This window comes from Equus przewalskii, chromosome 7 (assembly GCF_037783145.1).
Source record: "Equus przewalskii isolate Varuska chromosome 7, EquPr2, whole genome shotgun sequence".
NCBI classification, from domain to species: domain Eukaryota; kingdom Metazoa; phylum Chordata; class Mammalia; order Perissodactyla; family Equidae; genus Equus; species Equus przewalskii.
In genome coordinates this window covers 35,962,386-35,989,007 of record NC_091837.1, presented here as the reverse complement: position 1 = coordinate 35,989,007, position 26,622 = coordinate 35,962,386, and the positions used below count along the sequence as shown (strand labels likewise).

Sequence of the window (26,622 nt, the reverse complement as noted above, 5' to 3'; positions counted from 1 at the left end):
TGAGGATGTGGGGCACCAGGAAGTTGGGAACGTTCAGTTCAACCACTTTGGAAAAGTGTCTGGCAGTATCCTTTAGTTCAACACACCCTTACCGTACAACCTACCAACTCCACGCCTGAGTATTCTCCTAAGAGAAATGGAAACATGTATGCCCAAAAAGACTTATGGTCAGAGTAACTCTATTCGTTACAGCTGAAAACTAGAAACACCTATATTTCCATCAATGAGATGGGATAAACAAACTGTAATATATTCATACAATGGAATATTAGCTTTTTTTTAAAGGAACTACTCGTATACACAACAAAACAGATAAATTTCCAGACAGCACACCCAGACAACAGAGTACATATTGTACGATTCTGTTTCTGTGAAGTTCTAGAACTGGCAAATTCATCTCCATGTCAAAAGAATTTAGAACTGTGGTTGTGGGGGTGTGAGGAAGAGGCAGGGACTGAATACAAAGTAGCAGAAGAGAACTTTCTGGGTTGAAGGCTCTGTTCTATATCTTGACAGGCACGTGGGTTGTATGTATGCATACATTTGTTAAAACTTATTAAACTGTACATTTCACTGAATATAAATTACATCTCAATAAAATCTCTCAGAAGGGAAAAAAGCCATGGATGCTATATAGAGATGACTGTGATCATGAGCCATTAAAAATAGGGATCTTCCTTTTCAAATGTTGCTACTCCCATCTTTACAGCCAACATCCTACCACCTCGCATACCCCAAATCACCACAATAGGAATGTCTATCTCCAGTCTTTCCCAAATGAAGGCCTGTGGCTAGTTCCTGTGTAAAAGAGCAATTTCTTTCCAGAGAAAACTGAAGGTAAAAAATGTCACTTCTGCAGCATCTAACAAAAAGTGTTTAGCATGTAAAGCAAAAAACCACATATCCAGAATTTAACTTTAAAACCAAAAACAACTACACCTTTGGAATTGAATAATATTTCAAGGAAAAGGAACAGTTACAACGGTTACAATCGAGGTAAAAAAAAAAAAAGAAAGTTTCATAAAACTAGACTCAAACTTAACTAAACAACGGTTTAAAAATATTCACTTCTCCCAAGAACCAGGATATACACTGTTTGTGTGTGTGTGTGTTTTGCTGAGGAAGATTCACCCTGAGCTAACATCTGTGCCAATCTTCCTCTATTTTTTAGTATGTGAGCGGCCAGCACGGCATGGCCACTAACAGAGCAGTGTAGGTCCACACCCAGGAAGTGAACCTGGGCCACAGAAACAGAGCACACTGAACTTAACCACTAGGTCACCAGGGATGGCCTTACATTGTTCTCAGAATAGTCTTTTCTGCTCAGGTACCAGTCTTAATCAGTACACATTATAAGAATCACTCACCCATGCAAAAGGACAAAGCAATATAAGTAGGGAAGAAAGACTGCTAAATTAAAGTCTCCTGAAATGAGCTTTCGAGAATAAATCTAATGTTTATTAAACTTGATAGTATCTACACAGAAAAAGGCTTATTCCAGAAAACCAAGAGCTTGCTTAACTAGTTTACAAGTTACACAAATTCAGTATTTTATTAATAAATACAGGTAAAAATTCATTAGAAGCAACTTGTCCTCATTTTTATGGTTTTGAAAAATAATCTGTAAATTAAAAGTCTCTAGCCTAAATCTCTACAAGGGAATCCAAACACTGACTCATTAATACATTACACACTGAACACTCACCAGTATTAACCTACTCCTTGGGAATGTTACATTTGTAAGCAATATTTGCACACATAAGACATTCTGGTTCTTCAAAGGATACGGAAAGAAATTTTCCCAGAATTAAAGAACAAGAGTGTCCAGATCATAAGGGACCACTAAGAGCCCCACACAATAAATGAAGAGACACACAACAAAGCACATTATGAAATTTCAGAGCACAGAGGGTAGAAAGATGATACCAAAAGATCTCTGAGGGGTAGGGAACAGGATAAACACTTAAATGCAAAGGGTCAGGACCAACTCGCCAACAGGAACATGGAAACTTAAAGACAATAAGGGACTGTCTTCAAAACTCTGAATGAAAGTTAATTCCAACCATTCAAGTGTAAAGGTAGAATGAAGACATTTTCAGACATACAGTTGCAAGAAATGTATTTCTTATACACATTCTCAAGAATTCCAAACTTGAGCTGCAACCCTGGAGAGCAGCAAAGCAAGTTCCAGGAAAAGCAGGCTTATGAACACCAAGTGACACAGTCCTTGGGAAGAAGGGTTCCCAGAGACAATGGGATTTACAGCTATCTGACCATGTGGAAAAGTACAATACAATGTGTTCAGGAGCTGCTGGTGCTTTTGGAATAAATTTGTTATAAGAACAGAGTGAAAAAAGCAAATAAAAATAAGAGACAACCATTAACTCTAAGAAAAAGGAAAAGGGGGCGGGCCCTGTGGCTGAGTGGTTGAGTTTGCATACTCTGCTTCAGCAGCCCGGGGTTTCACCAGTTCGGATCCTGGGTGCGGACACGGCACCGCTCATCAGGCCATGGGGAGACGTCGTCCCACATGTCCAACTAGAAGGACATACAACTAGAGTACACAACTATGTACTGGGGGGCTCTAGGGAGAAGAAAGAAAAGAAAAAGAAAGAAAAACGTAGATGAGAAAATGAAATTGTAGTCTACTGCCTGGCTCAGTATTATACAATATTTGTCTAATTACTGTAATGAAAACAATGAATACTGATTTAATCAAACACTGTGACGGTGTGAAAGGCCTGAAGGCAGAAACTCGGGGAAGGAGATGAGGGACCTAAACCCTCATCTACCGTGACAGCTAGTTAACAGATAATGTCCAAGACTGGTATAGGAAGAAATAGTAGTCTAAGCATATTATTTAGAAATAAGGAAATAAACAACAAAAGAAAGAGCTAAAAGAGAAAACTAAGACTGAGAGGGGTGCAAGAACAAGGTTAGCATTTTCCATTGTGAGTTTTTTAGTACCTTGCTGGAGTCCTCAGGAACCCCCCAGAATCTGTGATTCGCTAGAAGGATTTGCATAACTCAGCACACAGTGGTACTCATGGCCAAGATTTACTACAGTGAAAGGATACAAAGCAAAAACAGCAAAGGCAAGGCACATGTGGTGAAGTCTGGAGGGAACCAGGCGCAAGCTTCCTAGAGTCCTGTGCCGCAGAGCCCAGGGATGAGCTGAATTCTTCCAGTAACAGTAACGATGTGTGTCAAGTGTGGCCTGCAGGCAGCTCCTTAAGACCAGACTCCCAGAAAGAAAGCAGGTATTCGGCACAAACCACATGGTTTTTATAAACAGTTTAGGCACAGTGAGCCACTCTGATCCTTCAGGAGAAGTTTTAAATACTGCAGAGAACTTTACCGGTCAAGTTCCCTGGTGGCCGCCGAGGGCCAACTTGTAAGCAGGCCCTTCCAAAGACAGCAGTCTCAGGCCTGCTACCCTCACGCTGTGATTTCTTAAACCAGCACTACGTGATTTCTTAAACATTCCTTATGAATCACTATGATAAAATTTAAAAACATAAAAAGAGAAAATCATGCCTCACAAAAAAAGAAAATTGCAAATCATATTTTAAAATAGAGAAAAAGGGCTTTCTCTTAAAATATGAATATTACTACCCAAGACAAAAAGATTTTAAGTTTACAAGCTGAAATGGGACAGAAATAATCCTTCAGACTAAGCAGATATGGTTTAGAGGGTTTCATATCAACACTGAAATCTTCTCCATAATATGTTTGAGGTTTATGACCTGTACCCAGTAAATGCAAGCTAGTATTGACATTTACAGGCTTGAAAATAATTTCTCATGCACATCCCCACAGACCGACTGTCACCCAATTTAATTCTTATATAATTAGTCCTTTCCAATCTACTAACATTTGTTTAGGGCTGTATTTTAAGAGAAATTTAACTCTTTTTATTTGGGTTACTGTTGGGTTTTTTTTGAGGAAGTGTGGCCCTGAGCTAACATCCATGCCCATCTTCCTCTACTTTATACGTGGGACGCCTGATTCAGCATGGCTTGACAAGCAGTGCCACGTCCGCACCCAGGATTCAGGCCAGCGAACCCCAGGCCACCAAAGCAGAACGTGCGAACTTAACCCCTGCGCCACTGGGCCGGCCGCTGGGTTCCTGTTTCTTTTCTGTGCCTTCTCACGTATTACTAGACTTAATCTCTGTTTGAGTCTCTCTGCTACCGCCAGGTGCTCATCCAAACGAATGAGCTTTTAGTTAGCGTCCCATATGCCATTCACAGAAATTCACTGAACGACACAGTGATTTAATGTTTTCCAGTCACGTTCCCAACATTCTCAGTGTCACTAATTAAAACTATATGGATAAGACAACATATATGTGTATAATAGCTGAAAAAACATGAAATTCTATGAGTATGAATACCTTTTTAAAGCTGACAACAACTATTAAATGACTACTGACAAGAAAATACAAAAATTAATAAGTTATTTTAGGAAATAACTTGACATAATGCAATATGTAAAACCAACCACGAGATGAAACTAAAATCTAAAGAGCACAGATTACGTCCAATATTTAAAGTGAAAGTCCAAACTGAGGATTAGAACAACAGATGTTGGAAAATGAGCAGTCAAGACATACAGCACCTAGCAGACAGAAATAATTCCCCCTGCTGCCTACAAGGGGAACTGTGGGAGAGAAACGACTCAGTTCGACAAACAGCTGCCAAATCAAAGAGCATATCCATATATTAAGTATCAGGGGAAACCTGCCTTGGACTCTCGCCTGGAAACAAATCAAAAGTGCTATCACTAGCAGTCACTCCAATACAGAAGACAAAAGAAGTTTTCTTATTAAAAAAATCAGAATAAATATCATTTGGAACTTAGTGAAAAAGAATATTTTTAAAGGGATGGTATATCCGTTGTGGAGAGCAGCCCTATTTCCTGCCATATTTCATAATCACATAATCTATTCTCAAGTAAGTGTTAAATCAGAATTTAACTGGGGAGGAAGGACCGACAAACTTTATTTAATAATCATTTTTAAAAAGCACACCATTGGTTACAACAGACACTGGATAAAAGCGTTGAGTTCATGGTCCCCAACAATGCATGGAGGCACCCGGAGCACGGTGGGCAACGCCCAGGGGAGCAACAGGGATCTTACATTTGAGGGAAGCGGCAATACTCGACGTCTGTCAGACACTGGACAAACTGCTAACCAGAGGTAGCTCAGTTTCAACATCAGACTACGCTAGACTACTTTCAACGACATATCTTTGTGAAGCTGCGTTTTTTGGGGTAGCTGCAATAATTTTAAACAAAAGTACCCCATGAAAATCAACATGGAACAAGAAACAAGGGTGGCGATGTCCAACCTGATTGCAAGATATCAGAAGTTGTTCAGTGTCCAACAGGCACACACAAACCATTCATTTTAATTGAGAGAAATAAAACCTTTTTCTCTTTCAACTTATGTGTCTATTACTCCAAATGGCTACTGAATTGCTAAAACATAAATACATATTAAGTTGTGTGAACCTAACAGCATAATACATGGAACTATTAGGTATTCCCATTTGGCTGACACCAGGTCTAAGAGTAAGATGTGGACAAGATGAGGCTGAAACATCATGTCACGAAAAAAATAAGAAGTTATAAAGATGCTTGGAATCAAGACAAAAGGACTCAAGAGGCAACTAAAAGAAGCCCCCACGGGACAAACAGCACAATGTGAGCACCAATAAAATTAATAACTGCAATGAACTAAAATGTGTATATTTAAATCCATGAGTTCATAATGATACTCAAAAATAAAATTCATTGGTCACTTTGGAGGATGCTAGAGGACCATCTCATAATTCTGAATAGCTGGTAAATAAACGGGAAAAAAAGTATTTATCCTGAATTTCTTATATAAAGTGTTGATGCAGCCAAGTTGCTCTTTATCAAAATCTTCCTGCTAATAAACAAAGAATGAAAGAATATCACCACTTAATAAGTAATTTAAGAATGGATACTGGCAATGATCATCAATGGCAGTGAATGTTGCAAAAAAAAAAAGAGAGACAGAGAGAACCAAACCTTATACTTCTTGATGGACGCACACACTAGCTTTGCAAAAATAAAAAAACAGTAAGACCTTAATCTGAAAAAGCCTCACAATCTATAGGACATACACGTTAGTTGCTTTAGTTAATATTTTGCAAGGAAAAAGAAAGGGGAAGGAGGAAGAGGGGGAGAGTGAACATAAAAATCAAGAGTTAAGACCAAAAGAATGAGAACACAGGCCACAGACCAGGACAAAGTATTTGTAACAGATATACCTGATAAAAAACTGTTATCCAAAATATACAAAGAACTCTTAAAACTCAACAATAAGAAAAGAACACCCCAATTTAAAAAAATGCACCAGGGCCGGCCCCATGGCCTAGTGGTTAAGTTCAGCATGGTCTCCTTTGGCAGCTGGGGTTTGGTTCCCAAGCACGGACCTACACCACTCACTGGCAGCCATGCTGTGGTGGTAACCCACATACAAAACAGAGGAAGACAGGCACAGATGTTAGCTCAGGGTGAATCTTCCTCAGCAAAAAAAAAAAAAAAAAAGGGCCAAAGACCAAAACAGACACCACACCAAAGAAGATATACAAATGACAAATAAGAATATGAAAAGATGCTCCACATTATATGTCATTAGGGAATTACAACTTAAAACAATGACATACCACTACACACCTATTAGAATGGCCAAAATCCAAAACACTGACAACACCAAACACTGGGAAGGATGTGGAGCAAGAGGAATGGTACAGCCACTTTGGAAGACAGTTTGGTGGTTTCTTACAAAACTAAATAAATTCTTTCCTACAATCCAGCAATCATGCTCCTTAGTATTTTGATATTTACCCAAATCCATTGAGAACTTATGTCCACACAAAAACTTGCACATGATTTTTAAAGCAGCTTTATTCATAATTACCAAAACTTGGAGCAACCAAGATGTCCTTCAGTAGGTGAATGGATAAATCAACTGCGGTGCATCCAGACAATGGGATGCTATTCCGTGCTAAAAAGAAATAAGCTATCAAGTCATGAAGAGACATGAAGGAAATTTAAATGCACATTACCAGGTGAAAGTCATCAGTCTAAAAGGCTACACATTGTTATGATCCCAACTATATGACTACATGGGAAAGGCAAACTATGGAGACTGTAAAAAGATCAGCAGATACCAGGGGTTGAGGGGAAGAAGAGGCAGAGAGAAAGATAACAGGCAGAGCACAGAGGATTTTTAGGTCAGTAAAAATACTCTGTGTGAAATTATAAAAATGGATACATGTCATTATACATGTGTCCACACTCACACAATGTACAACACCAAAAGTGAACCATAATATAAATTATGGACTTTGGGTGATAATGATGTGTCAGTATTGGTTCATCAGTTGTAACAAATGGACCACTCTGGTGAGGGATGTTGATAATGGGGGACGCTATGCATATGTGGGGGCAGAGGATATATGGCAAATCTCTACACTTTCCCCTCAATTCTGCTGTGAACCTAAAACTGCTTCAAAAAAATAAAGTCTTATTAAAAAAAAAAGCCTGACGAAAACTTAAGAAAGCAAAATCTAATGTCATAATATGCTCTTTTTTAAAAAATGCTAAACTTAGTTGAAAAACTTAGAATGTTATCTGCCGCTTTTCAATTGCTTGTTATCATACTGGTGGGATAATAAAATGAACTGAGGTGAGCTTTTTCTTCAGTTGTATATTTACACTTTCTTTTCCCATAATTTCCCCAAGCAGAAAGGCAAAGTTCCTGATTCACTATTCCTACTTTAGGAGGAATACTAAAAATTGTTGTCTTAAATATACAGCTTTGATTTATGAATTTTCCTTAAACAGCTTTCTTCCAGTAGGGGAGAGGCAAGCTTTCTCCCCTCATCTCCACTCTCTCTCTTTTCCTTTTTTTTTTTTTTTTGAGGAAGATTAGCCCTGAGCTAACATCTGCTGCCAATCCTCTTTTTGCTGAGGAAGACTGGCCCTGAGCTAACATCCATCCCCATCTTCCTCTACTTTATATGTGGGACGCCTACCACAGCATGGCTTGCCAAGTGGTGCCATGTCCGCACCTGGGATCTGAACCTGCGAACCGTGGGCCGCTGAGAAGCAGAACGTGCGCACTTAACAGCTGTGCCACCGGGCCAGCCCCTGTCTCTCTTTTCCTTGACAGTAGTTCCTTACCCAAATATATTTATCTAAAGGCACCTACCTGTGGCAGGCTGGCAAAAGATCTGTATTTATAAAAAGATTAAGGGGAAAGTCTCAGTCACACAAAAACACTGTTTTTATAACTGACAAACACACCTCATTTTTAAACAATGGCAATGGTATGCAGTTTTATTCTCAACCTATTACAATACCTGGCTCTCAGTTTTTAGCGCTTTTCAATTAATTTAACTTTCAATTGATAATGAACTGTCAGGCTTCATTACATAAAGGTATCAGCTCTGAAAGCAGTTCCAAATGAGGTCTACTAGTATTTTTGTTTTCAATAACCTCTATACAAAAGCTTCATATTTAAATATCTGTACAAGATTTCTCAACAGTTTGAAGGACTTCACTCAAACATAAAGAAACAGGCCTCGTGCCTAGCAGTAACTACTCAACAAATCCTGATTCCCTTCCTCCATGTACTACATTATGACTATTTAGAATAGAATGTATGCATGTCTCACATACATCTTTACTTGTACGTGGATAAAATATCTCTGCAAGGATATACAAGAAAATATTACGTTTCCATCCCTTCAGTGGTATCTTTGAGGGCTGAGGAAAAAGGGTAGAGGAGATATGCTTTTTTACCTGTATGTACCATGGGTAAGTATTATCTTTTTCAAAAAGTAAACTAAATATTAAATGTTTTCAACTAAAAACACAATCATATTATTTCTATCTCACCCAGGCCCCCATCCCTCTACAAAGAAACTGGGAAATATACTGATAGAGAGAAAATTTGGTCAACAGGAAGTATACAAGCTTTGGCGTCTGACAGATGACCTGGGTTCAAACCCTAGCTCCTACAGGAACACAGACGAAGGTTCTGACTAAGAGCCACCACCCTTCACAAACTAGACTTCCTTATCTGTAAAGCAGGACACTGACATCTATCTGGTAAGGCGTTGCCAAGATTAAACAAAATGGTATTCCTGGTATACAGCAGGTACTTAGTGGGTAGTAATAACAATTACTATTCAACATTTAGTTGTGCCGTTAACTATACAAAAGAAAGAGTATAAAAATATCTGGATAAAACTTGAGATTATCTGGGGCCGGCCCCATGGCCAAATGGTTAAGTTCACACATTCTGCGTCGGTGGCCCAGGGTTTCACCAGTTCAAACCCTAGGTGTGGACCAAGCACTGATGAAGCCTGGCTGAGGTGGCATCCCATGTGGCAGAACCAGAAGGACCTACAACTAGAATGTACAGCTAGGTACTGGGGGGCTTTGGGGAGAAGAACAAAAAACAAAAAAACACTTGAGATTTTCTAATGTATATTTCCCCCTCATATAACAGCCTGAGAAAGGAAGAGTTTTATTGCTTTTTCTTTCCTTGATTCTCCATTTGAAAAGACTCTCAGGAAAATTTAACTACATTTTAAAAACACCATAAGCAAATTCAAAACGCTTGGAAAAAAATATTGGCACTGGACACGACAAATATATCACAACATTAACAGAAAAAGAAAAAAGGAAAACAAACAAACAGTAGAAGATATGAATACAAAGCACACAAAAAAGGTATTTAAAAAGTGAGACAGCCAGCCCTGAAGGCCTAGCAGTTAAAGTGTGGTGCACTCTGCTTTGGTGGCCCAGGTTCAGTTCCAGGACACGGAATCACACCACATGTCTGTCAGCAGCCACACTATGGTGGCAGCACACAAAGAAGAACTAGAATAATTCGCAACTATACACAACTATGTACTGGGGCTGTGGGGGGCAGTGGGGAGAGGAAGAAAAATAAAGAAAATTGGCAACAGATGTTAGCTTAGGGTGAATCTTCCTCTGCAAAAAAACAAGAGAGAGAGCCTTCCTTAAGAAGAAAAAAAAAAAAGAATAACAAATTAAAGAGACACTCACAATCACCCATCAATTTTATAAAGATGAACAAGTTTGATACCCAGTATTGTGAGCATGTGAAGAAAGAGACAGCTCATCCATTGCTGGTAAAAGTATAAACTGATCCATTCAGAACAGGAATTCAGCAACATCTTTCAAAAACTAATATTCTAACCTAGCAATTCTACTATTAAAACCTTATCTCCCAAATACACAAAAGTAAGCAATGACATTAGTAGAAGGATGCTTATTGCAGCACTGTTTATAATGGCCAAAAGACCTTTATTATATTGCATCTCTATAAGCATCTAAAATCCTTCAAAAATGAAGCAAAGAACACAGAAAAAGACAATACTGACCCAACTACATGCTGTCTGCAATAAATTCACCTGAACTATAGTGATACTAGCAGCTCAAAAGTAAATGGAGCAAAAATAAATAGATGGAGTGATATTGTCAAAAATGGTAGAATAAGGAACTCCAAAAATCCACCCCTCCAAAAAGCACCTAAAAAACTGGCAAAAACTGGGCATCAGCAACACGGCAGAGCGAGCTGTTCCCTTTGTCTCTCCTCCTTCAAACTACAACTAAATGGACATTGATCAATCAGCAGAGGATACTCACACAGCACATCAGGATGCCTGAGAAACCCACAAAGCTGTACATATAAAGGAGGATGGACTACCCCTGGGGTTGTGGTGGAGACAGGTGTGCACTCTCTGGCCCCCAGGCAACCCAGTACATGCGAGCAACTGCTCTCCCAGCCACAGCACCCATAGCATCACCGTGGCCTGGAAGTGGGGAGCACATCTGAGTGGGACTGTGGGAGCAGACAGTGGCAGCCCTAAGCTCCCACATGATCGCTTTCTCATCTGGTGGGAGAGCACACAGTACCACTGTGGTCCAAAGTAGTGGCTCTGGCTCAGATCCAGTGGGGAGGCCCTGCCTACCAAGCACAATAGTACTCCTCCTCCTGGTGTGACCAAGGAGGAGACGGTGGCAGATCTGCAGGCCTGGGCAAATGAGTTCCTGGCTGCAGCAAAGGCCCATAATACCACTGCTGCCCCAAAGAGGGGCATGTGTCTTGGTAGGACTCTGGAAGCAGGTGGAGGCAGCCCTGAGCCCCCAGGTGATGACTTTCCCATTCAGTAGGAGGACCCATAGGGCTGCTACAGTCCCAAGGAGTGGCCCAGACTGGGAGAGACACAGCTGACAGGGATCATGGCGGACTCAGTATACACAGTTCCTGCCCACCCCTGCCCTGGGGGAAGCAGGTGGAATCTGCGACCAGATACTATTAGAATGAGAAGGCACAAATCCACCCCAGCAAATAATATGAAGAAGTATATTAATACTCCAGACCAGAAGGAAAAAGACAAACACCAGAAATCAATCCTGAAGGGACAGAAATCTACAATCTAAATGACAGAGAATGCAAAATGGCTCTCATAAAAAAATTCAACAAGAGGGGCTGGCCCAGTGGCACAGTGGTTAAGCTCGCATGTTCCGCTTCTCAGCGGCCTGGGGTTCACTGGTTCAGATCCCAGGTGTGGACATGGCACTGCTTGGCAAAAGCCATGCTGTGGTAGGCATCCCCCGTATAAAGTAGAGGAAGATGGGCATGGATGTTAGCTCAGGGCCAGTCTTCCTCAGCAAAAAGAGGAGGACTGGCCAGTAGTTAGGTCGGGGCTAATCTTCCTAAAAGAAAAAAAAGAAAAACAGAAACAAAAAATTCAACAAGAGAACTCAGAAAGATAGTGCAATGAAATCAAGAACAAAACTAATGAACAGAGGAAATCTTCACAAAAGAGACTGAAACTATAAAGAAAAAAACAATCAGAAATCTTGGCGATGAAAAACACAATGAATGAGATACAGAAAAATCTGGAGTCCTTAAATAACAGAGTTGATGTTATGGAGGACAGAATTAGCAATTTACAGAATAGAAATACAGAAATGCTTCAGATGGAGGAGGAAAGAGAAATAAGACTAACAAGAAATGAAGAATTCTCCAAGAAGTATCTGACTCAATTAGAAAATGCAACATCAGGTTTATAGACATTTCCAAGGAAGAAGAGGGAAAAACAAGCAGAGAGCCTGTTCAAAGAAATAATAGCTGACAACTCCCCAAATCTGGGGAAGGAGCTGGAATTACAAGTCAAAGAAGCTAATAGAACTCCTAGTTACATCAATGTAAAAAGACCTTCTCCAAGGCATACATTAGTAAAACTGCCAAAAGTCAATGGCAAAGAAAAAATATTAAGGGCAGCAATGCCGAAGAAAATAACCTACAAAGGAACCCCTATCAGGCCTTCAGTGGATTTCTCAGCAGAAACCTTACAGGCTGGGAGAGAGTGGAATGATATATTCAAAATTCTGAAAGACAAAAAGTTTCAGCCAAGAATACTCTATCCAGTGAAAATATCCTTCAGATATGAAGGAGAAATAAAAACTTTCCCAGATAAACAAAAGCTGAGGGAGTTCATCGCCATAAGACCCCCCTAAAAGATATGATCATGAAGGCCCTCATATGGGCCAGCCCCATGGCCAAGTGGTTAAGTTCGCACACTTCAGCTTCAGTGGCCCAGGGTTTCGCTGGTTCAGATCCTGGGCGCAGAAATGACACCGTTCATCAAGCCATACTGAGGTGGTGTCCTACACAGCACAACCAGAAGGACCTACAACTGGCATACACAACTATGTACTGGGGAAGTTTGGGGAGAAAAAAAAAAAAAAGATTTGCAACAGATGTTAGCTCAGGAGGCAATCTTTTTTTTTGTTTTTAAAAAAAAGGCCCTCATAGCTGAAAAAAAAAGGGGAGGGGTTACAAAGCCTTGAGCAAGGAGATAAACAGGCAGACAAAATCAGAAAATTGCAACTCTCTATCAGAACAGATTAGCAAACACTTAATTATAACATTAAAGATAAAAGGAAGGAAAACATCAAGAATAAATATAATCACTTCATTTTAACCACAAACTCACAACACAAAACAGAATAAGTTGTGACAACAATAACTTAGTTATTAAAGAGGAAAGGGGTGGAACCTGCTTAGACTAAGGGAATAAGAGGCTATCAAAAATTGGACCATACCATCTGTGAGAACTTTTAGACAATCCTCATAGTAACCACTAAACAAAATATCAAAAGAGAAACACAAATGGTAAATAATGAAAAAATCATCATAGAGAGCCACCAAACTGAACTGGCAGTCCAAAATACATGGGACAAGAAACAAGGGAAATACAAAACAACCAGAAAGCAAGTGATACAATGGCAGCATTAAGCCCTCATATATCAATAATCACTCTAAATGTAAATGGATTGAATTCTCCAATCAAAAGACACAAAAGTGGCTGGACGGATTAAAAAACAAGACCCAACAATATGCTGCCTCCAGAAAACACATCTCAGCTCTAAAGACAAACACAGGCTCAGAGTGAAGGGATGGAAGATAACACACCAAGCTAATGGCAAACAAAAGAAAGCAGGTGTTGCCATACTTCTATCAGATAAAGTAGACTTCAAGATAAAAAAGACAATGAAAGACAAAGAAGGGCAGTATATAATGATAAAAGGAACACTCCACCAACACCACACAACACATAAATATATATGCACCTAAGACAAGAGCACCAAAGTATATAAAGTCACTATTAATTGATCTAAAAGAAGATATTAAAAGCAACACAATAATGGTAGGGACCTTAACACCCCACTTTCATAAATGGATAGATCAACCAGACAGAAAGTCAACAGGAAACAGTGGAACTAAATGAAAAATAAGACCAGATGAACTTAACAGATGTAAATAGAACACTCCATCCAAAATCAGCAGAATACACTATCTTCTCAAGTGCACATGGAACATTCTCAAAGACAGACTATATGTTGGGAACAAGGTAAGCCTTAATAAATTTAAGAAGACTGAAATCTTATCAAGCATCTTTTTTGACCATAATGCTATGAAACCAGAAATCAACTACAAGAAAAAAGCTAGGAAAGTGACAAATATGTGGAGACTAAACAACATGCTACTAAACAACCAATGGATCACTGAAGAAATTAAAGGAAAAATTAAAAAATATCTTGAGACAAATGAAAATGAAAATACACCACACCAACTCATAGGGGATGCAGCAAAAGCCGTTCTGAGGGGGATAGTCATAGCAATTCAAGCTCACTTATTTTTTTTTAAGATTTTTTTTCCTTTTTCTTGCCAAAGCCCCCCTGGTACATAGTTGTATATTTTTAGTTGTGGGTCCTTCTAGTTGTGGCATGTGGGACGCCACCTCAGCACAGCTTGATGAGTGGTGCCATGTCCATGCCCAGGATCCGAACCGGCGAAATCCTGGGCTGCTGCAGCAGAGCGCACAAACTTAACCACTCAGCCACAGGGCTGGCCCCTGGCCCACTTTAACATACAAGAAAAATCTCATATAATTAACATTAAACTACACCTAACAGAACTAGAAAAAGAAGAACAAACAAAGTCCAAAGTCAGCAGAAGGAGGGAAATAAAAATTACAGCAGAAATAAATGAAATTGAAATTAAAAAAAACAGTAGAAATGATCAATGAAACTAAAAGCTGGTTCTTTGAGAAGATAAACAAAATGGACAAACCCTTAGCCAGGCTCACCAAGGAAAAAAGAGAGAAGGCTCAAATAAATAAAATCAGAAATGAAAGAGGAGAAATTACAATGGATACCATAGAAATACAAAGGATTCCAAAGGATACTATGAAAAACTATAGGCCAACAAACTGGACAATCTAGAAGAAATGGGTAAATTCTTAGACTCTTGCAACCCGCCAAAACTGAACCAAGAAGAAACAGAGAATCTGAATAGACAAATCGCAAGTAAAGAGATTGAAACACTAATCAAAAACCTCCCCCCAACCCCAAAAAAAGTCCACGACCAGATGGCTTTTCTGGGTAATTCTACCAAACATTCAAAGATTTAGTACCTATTCTTCTCAAACTATTCCAAAAAATTGAAGAAAATGGAACACTTCCTAACACATTTTACCAGGCCAACAACACCCTGATCCCAAAGTTGGACAAGGACAACAGAAAGAAGGAAAATTACAGGCCAATATTGCTGACAAGCACAGATGCAAAAATCCTCAACAAAATATTGGCAAAGCGAATACAGCAATACATCAAGAGGATCATACACCATGATCAAGTGGGATTTATACCAGGGACGCAGGGATCGTTCAACAACCGCAAATCGATCAATGTGATACACGACATTAACAAAATGAGGAATAAAAACCACATGATCATCTTAATAGATGCAGAGAACGCATTTGACAAAAGCCAACATCCAATTATGATAAAAACTCTGAATAAAATGGGTATAGAAGGAAAATACCTCAACATGATAAAGGCCATATATGACAAACCCACAGCCAACATCATACTCAACAGGGAAAAACTGAAAGTCATCCTTTTGAGAACAGGAAAAAGACCAGGATGCCCACTCTCGCCACTCTTATTTAACATAGAGATGGTTGCACAACTCTGTTCATATACCATAAACCACTGAATTGTACACTTTAAAAGGATAAATTTTATGTTATACGAACTATACTGCAATAAAACGGATATAAGGAAAAAAACAGGCTAAGTCTTTGCCATGTTAAAAATCCCTCCCCACCATCCTCTGCTAACACTTCCCTATATTCTTCCCTTCACAGTTAAGACTTTATTTGTTCATTCTTGAAATAATCTCCATTTGCTTTCTCTGCTCTCTGGCCTCCCATTAATGCCCCAGTTCAATGAAACCTAGCTCCTTCCCCATATGGCAGCATTACGCAGAATGCTTTCAAAACTGCTCTCACTTAGTTATCAAATTCAACAGACTCCTAGTAATTCTTGTTTTACTCCAGTTCTCAGAGCAATTGAAGTGTAGCTTGCTTTCTTAGAATTTTTATTTTTTCTGGAGAGTCAGTTGTGAAGAATAGCTTCCTTTTGAAATGGTCCCATTTGGGTTTCTATGACATTTCCTCACGATTTTTCAACATCTCTAACCACTCAGGAATTTCCTTTTCCAGTCCTTCTTCCTCTCTCTGGCTTTGGGTGTTGTTCTCCATCGCTCACTTTTAGAACTACTGTCCATCAGTAAACTCCTCCTACCTGGTGTTACGTAAATCAAAGGCTTCAGCTACCCCCTATAACATAGCCTGGCAACCCTCCTATCAAGACCTCTCTGTCGTACCCCAAAACCCACACCCAACTCTGCAGCCGATGCTGCCACCTGTATGTTTCACAGGTAACTCCCACTCAACATATCCACAAGGTAAAATTCTGTTCCTCCTCAATCTGCTCCCCTTCCTGAGCTCCCAGTCTCAGGGTACTTTACCATGGGCTAGTCAATCACCCACCTTAAAACCCAAGCCATCTTATCCTACTGTTTCTCTCTCACTCCCCAAATTCGACTGTAACTGAATCCTATGGATTCTACCTTCTAAATATCTGTGCTATGAACTTACTCCTCTGGATCTCCACTGACACTGCCTTAGTTCAGACCCTCACCTCTCACCTCAACCTTTATGAAAAGCTCCTAATCAATCTTTCTGCATCCTGCCTTATCTGCCTTCCTTCCTTTCGGAAATCTACACCCTACAATACGAGAATGATCTCTCTAAAATGAAAACCTTATCATGTCTCTTTCCTGATGAAAATCCATAAAGCTTATTATTATCTATAGGAAAAAAACCTTCTGAAACCCATAGATACTTAAGGATCTATCTGTGCAGCCTCAGCCTCATCTTCTGCTACTCACCACCATAAAATCAATGCTATGGCTGTAGAGAACAACTTTTCCACTCTTAAAAGTGTTCCATACTCTCTCTCTCGTCATGTCCAGCTTTCCCTTTGCCTTATGTGCCTTTCCCCCCACTTTCTGCCTCAGTCATGCCTAAGCCTTCTTTAAGTTTAAGGACATAAAGTATAAAGTACCTAATATAATACCTGACACACAACAGGGAGTTAAAAATGGGTTTATCTGGCTCAGGTCTCTCTTTTTCATCCTGTCACTGGCTCCTAATTGCTTATGAGATAAAGTTGAAATTATTTCGACTGCATATAAGACAGAATTTGGTCTCTGCCTACCTCCCCAGTTTCATGTCTTGCCACCACCCTATACTCTCAGTAGCTATACTTGCAGATCCTACAATTCTACAATTCGTTACGTAAGTTTAGACTGCCATGCTTTTGCTCACACTGTTCCTTCTACCTAAATCCCCATCCTTCCTATGCCTGTATAAACTTACTGTTTTCATCACTTCCTGTATAGTCTTTCCTTACCACTGCCCCCTCCTCAGTCTCCTCTTTCCTCAAGAAACTGACCACTACTGCCTTTGTACACCCACCATACTCGCATACTTTCTCCAACCAAAGCAATCTTAAAAACATATTGTAGCTGTTAACAGTTCAAGTAAGAGATAAAGTCTTGCCACCTTGAAAGTACCTTTAAGTCCTCTCCACAAGGCACAGTACCTGCAACACAGCAATTCCTCTCAACTAAACGATCTGCATTTTTCCTTCTTCCCTCCACAAATACTAACATAAGCTTCTAGCAGGAATTTCCTTTCAAACAAGAAACGACATACTTCCAGGGTACATTCTGGGCCCAGTCTCTCCTTGCCAAGCAAACAACTGTGCAAATAAAGCCGGACAAATTAACGTTAACGGGCATTTTCTGAAACCATTTCTATTTTCTAAATTAGGGGAGAAATGGTCCCTGAAAGATCTAAAATAAGAAATAACATCTTGAAGACAGCAAAATAGGTTACAGTACATTGTTTCAAGATACTTTGTTTAAAGAATTACTTCTCAACAGTTACTGTCAAATTAGCCTACACCACTTGGATCGAGGGGTCACCCTGAAAAGTGGGAACCACTCTACCAACTTCCTTCCTACCCCTACTACTGCCAATACAGCTACAGTAACTACTCATTGTCAGGAGGATACTCAGGAAGGAATTTTCAAATCGCCAGGATAGTTCGAAAGACAGAAAGTGAGGTTATCCTCCTCATCCACAGTCCTACCTATTCATTAGAAGTTCCGCCTCCGCGATCACCAAACCAAAAGGGCCGGTTCCTTGTCACCATTTAAATACTTTGTGAATAACTGCCAGGTATGATGGAATGCTACCCAAAAGCGCTGCAGCATTTGAACATGCCCACTCCACTAAGCCAAAAAGTCAGTGAAAGCTCTTCCAATGAGACTAGATGGTGTGTAACTCAAGGTCCAAACGACTGCACCTCTTTTCACGCACATTCCAAATACCTCGAATTGACATGTTAATTATCTTCAAGAACTCCACTAGGCCTCAGAGGAAACATGTTGCTTGCTCAAGAGGGAGGCTCTGCAGGAATGAACCTCAAAACTTGAAACAGCATAATTACTTCAGGTAAGACTAAGGTGTGGAATATTTAGTAAAACCTGTTTTACTCTCACAACGATTAAAAAAAATACAATGACCTCAATAAGGGCATTTCGGCACAAGCATACTCGAAAATGAGTTGTGAAACGAATTTTCAACTCCAGATCTGCCCGTCCCTTCGCACCGAAACCTGAACTAAAGACCGCAGCACCCAAGGAGCCCCGCTGCTCCACGCCAGCGAGCGCCGGGGAACGTCAAGAGCCTTCCGCCGGCCCACCGGGCAAGCCCTGGGCCCGGGGCCACGTTCCGGTACGACCAGAACACAGGAGGGTTATGTAAAAGACTGAGCCCCCTCTGCTCCGTTCCGGGGCGCCCCAGCGCTGCCCTGAGGCCTGCAGACTCGGCGCGGAGGGCTCGGTTGCCGACTCTCCTCCTACAGACCAGAGAGCCCCAAATCGCAGCTGCGATGCCCCGAGGGGGCCCGGCCGGCAAGCTGGAGGCACAGACGGCAGAGGGGCGAGCCTGTGGAGAGGGCTGCCGGCAGGAACCCGCCCCAGGGGCAGCCACGCCCCCCACCCCAACTCCAGCCGGCACGGCGAGCGCCCAGCCCCGCACGCTGCCTGACAGCCGCGGCGGCGAGGCGGCTGCAGAGAGGCTGCCCGGGCACGCGAGGGGCATGCCGCGACCCCCGCACGCCGCCCCTGCCGGTCACTGACCTGTGCCTGCCGCCGCGCGACCGCCCGCCCCGCCGCAGCCGCCGCCTCCTCGCGCTCACGCTGCCGCCGCAGCCACCGTAGCCACCTCCTGCGCTGCGCCCCTCGCCGGCCTCGGGTGCCCCATTCCCACCCCGCCCCAGCCTCCGCCTGTTTACAATGATTGGGACGGAACAGGACGAGCCGGCCCAGCGCGCACGCGCATTCCCTCCTCCCGCCGAGACCGGCTTCCCGGGTCCTCCTCTCGGCGCTGACGGCTAGGCCTGCAAGGGCAACGCCCTGTGCCCTCGCGCGGGGCACGCTGGGAGATGTAGTTCTAGGAACCCAGCGCCGGTCTACGGGAGCGCCTTTCTTGGAGGAAGCGCACTACCACACCCAGGAAGCACCGCGTTCCCTTCGGCCCAGGGGCTGGCTGAAGAGACTGAGGGAGCGCGCGAGAGAACATGCCGCTGGTGGTCTACGAGCGCCTGCGCAGTCCCTGGTCTTGGGGGACTGGGTGGGACAGACACCTACCCCGAGTGATTGTCGGTGAAGATGGGTGGGGGCCGCTCCTGCGGTGGTTTGAGAAAGGAAAGAGCTTTCCTCTCCACGCTGGGGCCAGGCTGTGGCGTGTTCATCAGCTACTGGAGTTCAGAGCTTTTGTGCCAGTGGGCTTCAGGCGTCCTAACCAGCCAAACCAGCCTGGGAGGCCGGCCCAGCCTGCCGCTGGGTGGGGCATCTCCCTGGCCGCGCACTGGGCGGGGAGTCTTTTGCTGGGGATGAGGGTGGTAAAAGGAAGCGCCGTGGGCCTCTGGGTAGAGACTGGTAGAAAACTCTGTGCCGGGACCATGCTCAGAATTCCCAAAATGGGCGTTGACTAGGGCCCCCTTTGGTTCTTGCGGGGCGGCGGGCCTGCTGTCGTCCGTCCCCTCTTTGGCTCAACATTTACAAAGGAACACCTGGATTAGAACTGCCTGGCCGCATGTTTAGCTTGCAGGTAGAGCTGAATCACGAAGAAGACTGGAAATAACTGGATTTCCTCCAGAAATCCTTCACAGAGGCTTGAAGAATTGTTCTGCTAATGAGTGGCTGGAAATCCGGGGCGGGGGGGGTGGGAGGCGGAGGGGGGGTTGCGGCCAGGGTGGAAGTCTTTTGAAGTGATCTGGTTATTACGGTAAATACGATTGGGGATAGAGATGGTCCTTCCCAATCGCTCCCATTCCTAGTGCAATACTATCTTTAGAACTTCACTACATATTTAGATTGATCTCTGTAATCCACCCTACACTATACCCGCACATCAGCTTTCCTCTAAGCTGACAATAGGTCTCTCCCTTGTACTCTGCAGTTCCTGCCCGGTGAAGTTCAGCCGCCTCAGCCTGGCGTTCAAGAGCCTCCCACAATTAGATACCAAGGTGATCTGTGGTAGCCATTGTTTTCAGATTGCTTGAAAGCTTGCTTATTGCCCTTCTGGCAACAGAACAGTGTCCTCGGACCGCTGGGTTGGGCATGTTACCATGCCAGTTAGGAAACTCATTGCCTCTGGCTGCACAGATTGGGCCAAGACATAGGCACTGACCCAAGTTGGACGATTATTGAGCCCTTGCTTAAAATTGCTGTATGGACACAGAGAAGGCGGGGGGGGGGGGGGGGGGGGCGGGGGGAGGAGGGAGCGTTTTACTGAGATAACTGCTGATTGCCACCTTCTTCACAACATAAAGTGGCCTGTCTATGATAGGAATGAATGAAGCCAAGGGCGGGGTGTGGGGAGCGGCAATGGAAAGGGAGAAACCGAGAGATGGCAGCATGAAGACTGGTTTCAGTTTGAGAGAGCTTGGATGTTGTATAGCTCTTCTGTAAGTGTTTTGAGTATGTGAGCCTAGCTGGGTGAGCCAATACGTTTATTTATTTATTATTATTTAGGGCTAATTTGTGTGGTTGTTGGTTGTCTCCTGAGCATTCGTTCTTCCTGTTTAAGCCATGCAGCATAACTGTTCTCTCTGGTAGCTGAGAGTTTCAGAGATGGTTGTGGAACCCATTCAGAACCAATGAGCCCCACAGACACTTGAGTTTGGGTTTCTAGTAAACTGCAGCATCCTTGCCCTTCTGGTATGGTGTAAGTATATGAGGTCTGGAAATGTAGCAATCTTTTGGCTCCTACAAGGAGAAAGCCTGAAGGGGTAGGGATTAGGGGGAAGGCGCCAGTAGAGCTTGAAGATGAAGTCAATACTGTCAAATGAGTACTGGAAAGGAGAACAACCCTGTGTTTGATGGCATCGTTAGAGTTACACTATCAAATCTCACCTGTTTGACCTATCCTATAGACAATCCTCTATCAGTTGTGAGCCATAAATTTCCTGTATTGTTTAAACCAGGTTTCTGTGACTCAAACTTCTAAAAGTCCTAACCAATTCAGTTGGATTTTTTTACATGACATTGAAAGATCCTGACTAATACAAGTTCCTACTTAGAAAGAAACCATGGAAGAGACTTTCAGCTATGGCTACGTGACATGGTCAGCAACTCCTCTGCACACAAAACAAGTATAAAACTGGACAAAACTGTCAAAAAATACCATTGCAAGGCACTGGAAATCAAACACAGACAATAATTTGAGAAACATCTATTCTTGAAAAACTTCTAGAAATTCCAGTAGGAACAGTAGATGTCTACAACCTTCTTGCCTGGGGCTACTTCTATCCTCCTTTGTTGCCCTATTTGTAGTTTTACCAGTGTGGATGGGGCTAGCCAAGAAAACTAGCAGCTTTGCTGCCAGAGGGGATGGACTCATTTTGTGGTGGGAGGTAAAAAATCTATGGCTTTGCCAGCTGGAGGGACTATAAAATGATGCACCTGCTGTGGAAGACAGTATGATGGTTCCTCGAAATATTAAAAATAGAATTACCATTTTATCCAGCAATCCCACTTCTGAGTATATACCCAAAAGAATTGAAATCATGTACTCAAAGAGATATTTGTACATCCATGTTCGTAGTAGCATTATTCATGATAACCAAAGGTGAAAGCAACCCAGGTGTCCACTAATGGATGAATGGGTAAATAAAATGTGGTGTATACATATAGTGGAATATTATTTAGCCTTAAAAAGGAATGAAATTCTAATGCTTGTAAAACAAAAGTCATGAAAACTAAAGGAAGAAATTGACAATTCAGTTATGGGTAGAGATTTCAGGTTCCTCTCTCAGCAATTGATAGAACAGGACAGAAAGGCAACAACGGTATAGAAGACCTGAACTGCACTATCAACCAACTTGAAATATTTGACATATGCAGGAAACTGCATCCAGTAACAGAATAAAGATTCTTTTCAAGCACAAATGAAACATTGTCCAGGATGTCATACAATAGGCCACAAAACAAGGTTCTGTAAATTTTTAAAAGATTCAAAACACAAAATATGTTCTGCTTCCACAATGGAATTAAATTAGACATCAACAACACAAAGAAATCTGAGAAATCTCCAAATATTTGGAAATTAACACATTTCTGAACAATACTTGTGCCAAAGAAGCAATCACAAGGAAAATTAGAAAATATCTGGAAGCGAATCAAAATAAAAATGTAACATATCAAATTCAAGGGAAGCAGCTAAAGCCAAGCTTAGAGGGAAATTCATAGCATTAAATTCTTGTATTAAAAGGAAGACAATAATCTAAGCTTCCACTGCAAGAAGGTAGCAAAAGTGGAGTGAATCAACCTAAATTAAGTAGAAGTAAGGAAATAGTGAAGATCAAAATAGAAATAAATCAATGGGAGCCAGCCTGGTAACATAGTGGTTAAGTTTGCACATTCCACTTCAGCAGCCTGGGGTTCATGGGTTCGGATCCCAGGTGCAGACCTATACACCGCTCATCAAGCCATGCTGTGGCAGCATCCTGTATACGAAATAGAGGAAGATTGGCACAGATGTTAGCTCAGGACCAATCTTCCTCACCAAAAAAAAAAAAAAAAAAGAGGACTGTGCATCAGTCCTGTGGTCAAGTGGTTAAGTTCACACGCTCCACTTTGGCAGCCCAGGGTTTTGCCAGTTCAGATCCTGGGAACAGACACAGCGCTGCTCATCAGGCCATGCTGAGGTGGCATCCCACATAGCACAACCAGATGGACCTACAACTAGAATATACAACTGTGTACTGCGAGGCTTTGGAGAGAAGAAGAAGAAAGAAGAAAGAGAAGGAGAAGGAGAGAAGAAAAGAAGAAGAAATCAATTAATTAAAAAACCAGAAAATAGACAAAAGGCCCAAAAGCTGGTTCTCTGAAAAGATTGAATTGATGAACCTTTGGCTAGATTGACTAATAAAAGGAGAGAGAAGACACAGATTACCAAAATGAGAAATGAAAAGAGGGACAACACTATAGACCTTACAGAAATGAAAAGGAACATTATGACATCATAATTCAAATAATTTTAAAAATAGATGAAAATGAAGAAGTTCCTTGAGAACAAATTACCAAAACTAACTCAAGAAAAAAATAGAAAATTTAAATAGACATTTATCAGAGTGAAAAACGAATCAGTAAATACAAATCTTCCCACAAAGAAAGCCCAGGCCCAAATGTCTTCACTGGTGAATTCTATCACATATTTTAGGGAGAAAAAAAACACTAAAGCTATTAATAACACCTTTTTAGAAAATAGAGAAGAAGGAGCACTTCCCAATTTATTTTATAAGGCCAATATCACCCAGGTACCAAAACCAAGGACATCACAAGAAAATAGAAGTACAGATTGATATCCTTCATGAGTCATATGCTTTAAGGGAGTTAGTTTTATGGTACGTGAATTATATCTCAATAATGCTGTTATTTTTTTAAAAGATATAAGAATTGAATAAAATATTCTAAAGACAAACCCATCCTTGGATAAACAGAGTAAAAGCATCCAACCCCTGGTGCCGGTACCCTTTGGACTGGCACCTGAGACTCGATCCCTAAACTGTTCACCGAGTCACAGCACTGTTACATAATTGAAATGTCCTATTTTTATACATTTAAAAGATATGATATTTAGAACTTATTACAAAAACAAGTGTCAGGACTGTATGAGTTCAGCTTTGCACTTTGCAACAATTTATCACACAACTTAGTGGCTTTAAACTGTTCTGCTGCTCATGCAATTGTAGTCAGTTGGTGGGTCAGGTGGAAGTTGGCTCACCTGTGCCAGTTGGGATGGCTGAGCTTCTTTCTATAGTGGTCTCTCATCTTTCAAAAGGCCAGCCTGCATTCTTAGTACACAAGCACTTTTCAAGGGTTTGCGTGTCATTTACTAATATCACATTGGCCAAAGTGTATCACACGCCAAGCCCCAGATTTAAGGAATTAAGAGATGGAGAAATAGACTCCTCCACTAGATGGGAGGCACTGAAAAGAATTTGTGGCCATTTGTTTGCCATCTATGACAAGAACTCTTGAATCTCCTTTGCTCCTGAAGGAATGATTGTATATCCTCCAAAGCCCCGTACATTACTGTGAGTTGACACCTTTCGCTAAACCAGTTGTCTCTTAGGTAATTGGCTAGCGCTGACGAAGTAAGCACAAGAACAAAAATTGTTAATGTGTTTACCATTCTAACTGATGACTAGAAGAGTGCCTGGCACATAATAGATGCTTAATAAACTTTTATTCAGTAAGGTTGTTAGAATTCTTTTGGTAGCAGATGATGGAAATCCAATTCAAATTTGCTTAAACAAAAAGGAGAATTTATTGGCACACATAACCAAGAAGTCCAAGATCCTGACTCTAGGCACAGCTGGTTCTAGAGCTTCAAATGCATCATCAGGGCTCTCGTTTACCATCTTTTGGTTCTTCTTTCTTCATGTTGGGTTCATTTTCTGGTAGACTCTCTCCATGTGGTAACAAACACGCCACTAAGTTTATATTTTTAGATGCTGTGCCCTGTAACTGTGTATGTCTTCTTCCTCTGTGTGAAATAATAACACTTGCTATTTATAGAATGACTATTCTGTGCCAAGCACTGTACATTTAAGTTAAATATATATGTATTTTCACTTCAATACATATTTATATCTCATAGTGATTAAGAGCATGGATTCTAGAGCCAGTCTGCCTGAATTTAACCCTATATTTATACAAATCCCAGATTATAGCGAACAATTTATAGTTAATACTAGAAAGCAGTTTGTCCTTACGTTTGAATTATCATCATGTTTGAGTGTTCTCTGTAATCCTTCAAGTTAGCAATGAAGCTATCCTAAATGATGTCACTCAAAATTTGGCTGGAGGGGTGGTGCTGGCAAATGATTTATTTTGTGCCTCTATACTTCTGCCAAATTCTTACCTCTCTCTCTTTCTTGCTGAAGCTGAGATAGCATTATCTCTAAATTTTCCCCTTTCCTCTTGAGTTTTTGACATAACTTGTCAGTCTCCCTCCTCAAAAGAAAACATGGTAAACCTTTTTGCTAATTGAGCTTGCTCAACTTGTAGAGTTTTTTCCCCTAGTATCACTATATACTAAATATAGAAGAAAAAATAGAATGGATTATCGTGTTGACTGCTTTGTTGAAAGTGGGTGAATACTGCCCTCCCTGCAGTCCACTCTAATCCTAAAATTTTCCTGAAGTAAATAAACTACAAAGCTGATTCAGATAAAAAAACTTACCTTACAAGCATCCATACAATATAGCAAAGTTATTTCTATTCTGTCATACGTTGCAAAGACAATGCTTTGTTTAATCGTTTCTGGAAAAAAATGATAAAATTTATATCATAATTTAAATTATAGTCATGTGCCGCATAATGACATTTTGATCAATGACAGGCCATGTATATGATTGTGGTCCCATAAGGTTAGTACCATACAGGTTAGGTGTGTAGTAGGCTCTACCATCTAGGTTTGTGTGAGTACGCTCTATGATGTCCGCACAGCAGAAACACCTGATGGCGCATTTCTCATAGCGTATCCCCACCATTAAGTGACACATGACCATATAACATTTGATTCTTTAAAGTTATGAGTGATAACAGTGAGGTTATCTGGATTGTTAATAATTTGGAACTTGAGTTTATGAATTTTAGTTTCAATCTTAGATAAATCTCTACATATAAAAGTATGTGATTATCTTCTATAATATTTTTTAAAATTTTGCAGTCTTTTTTATCAGTTGTCCGTGCGCATAGTTTAAAGCATCATATAGATCTTCTAGTCTTGTGATGAAAATGTTAATCATCTGCCTAATTCCACGTCCCAGTGCCAATATCCACTCCCAAGGGGAAATTAATTTCAACTCTTTTAACTGATTATTTTGCTATTTACCTCTATATTGCTAGATAGTGCATTTATACTGCTATTTCTTGTGTTTCTGAATGTCTCCCAAGCAGAGATACTGACACCTTTTTTCCTGAGCTATCTTTTCATGGCTGTCTGTATAGCAAAGTGTTAGAAAAGACAGTTTCTC

The 26,622-nt window shown here is 41.2% G+C and overlaps 1 protein-coding gene across 2 annotated transcripts in view; it reads right to left on the bottom strand.

Moving 5' to 3' along the window:
- The window catches only part of RALBP1 (ralA binding protein 1), a 61,661-nt gene extending 41,722 nt beyond the window's left edge, over nt 1-19,939 (bottom strand). Inside the window, exon 1 of one of the 2 annotated variants that reach the window (XM_070629501.1) lies at nt 19,721-19,939. The gene's annotated coding sequence lies outside the window, so the exon portion shown is untranslated. Of the gene's footprint in view, nt 1-19,210; nt 19,492-19,720 lie in introns of those variants that run through there. The other variant, XM_070629500.1, reaches the window with a different exon arrangement.
- Nucleotides 19,940-26,622: the final 6,683 nt, after the last annotated feature.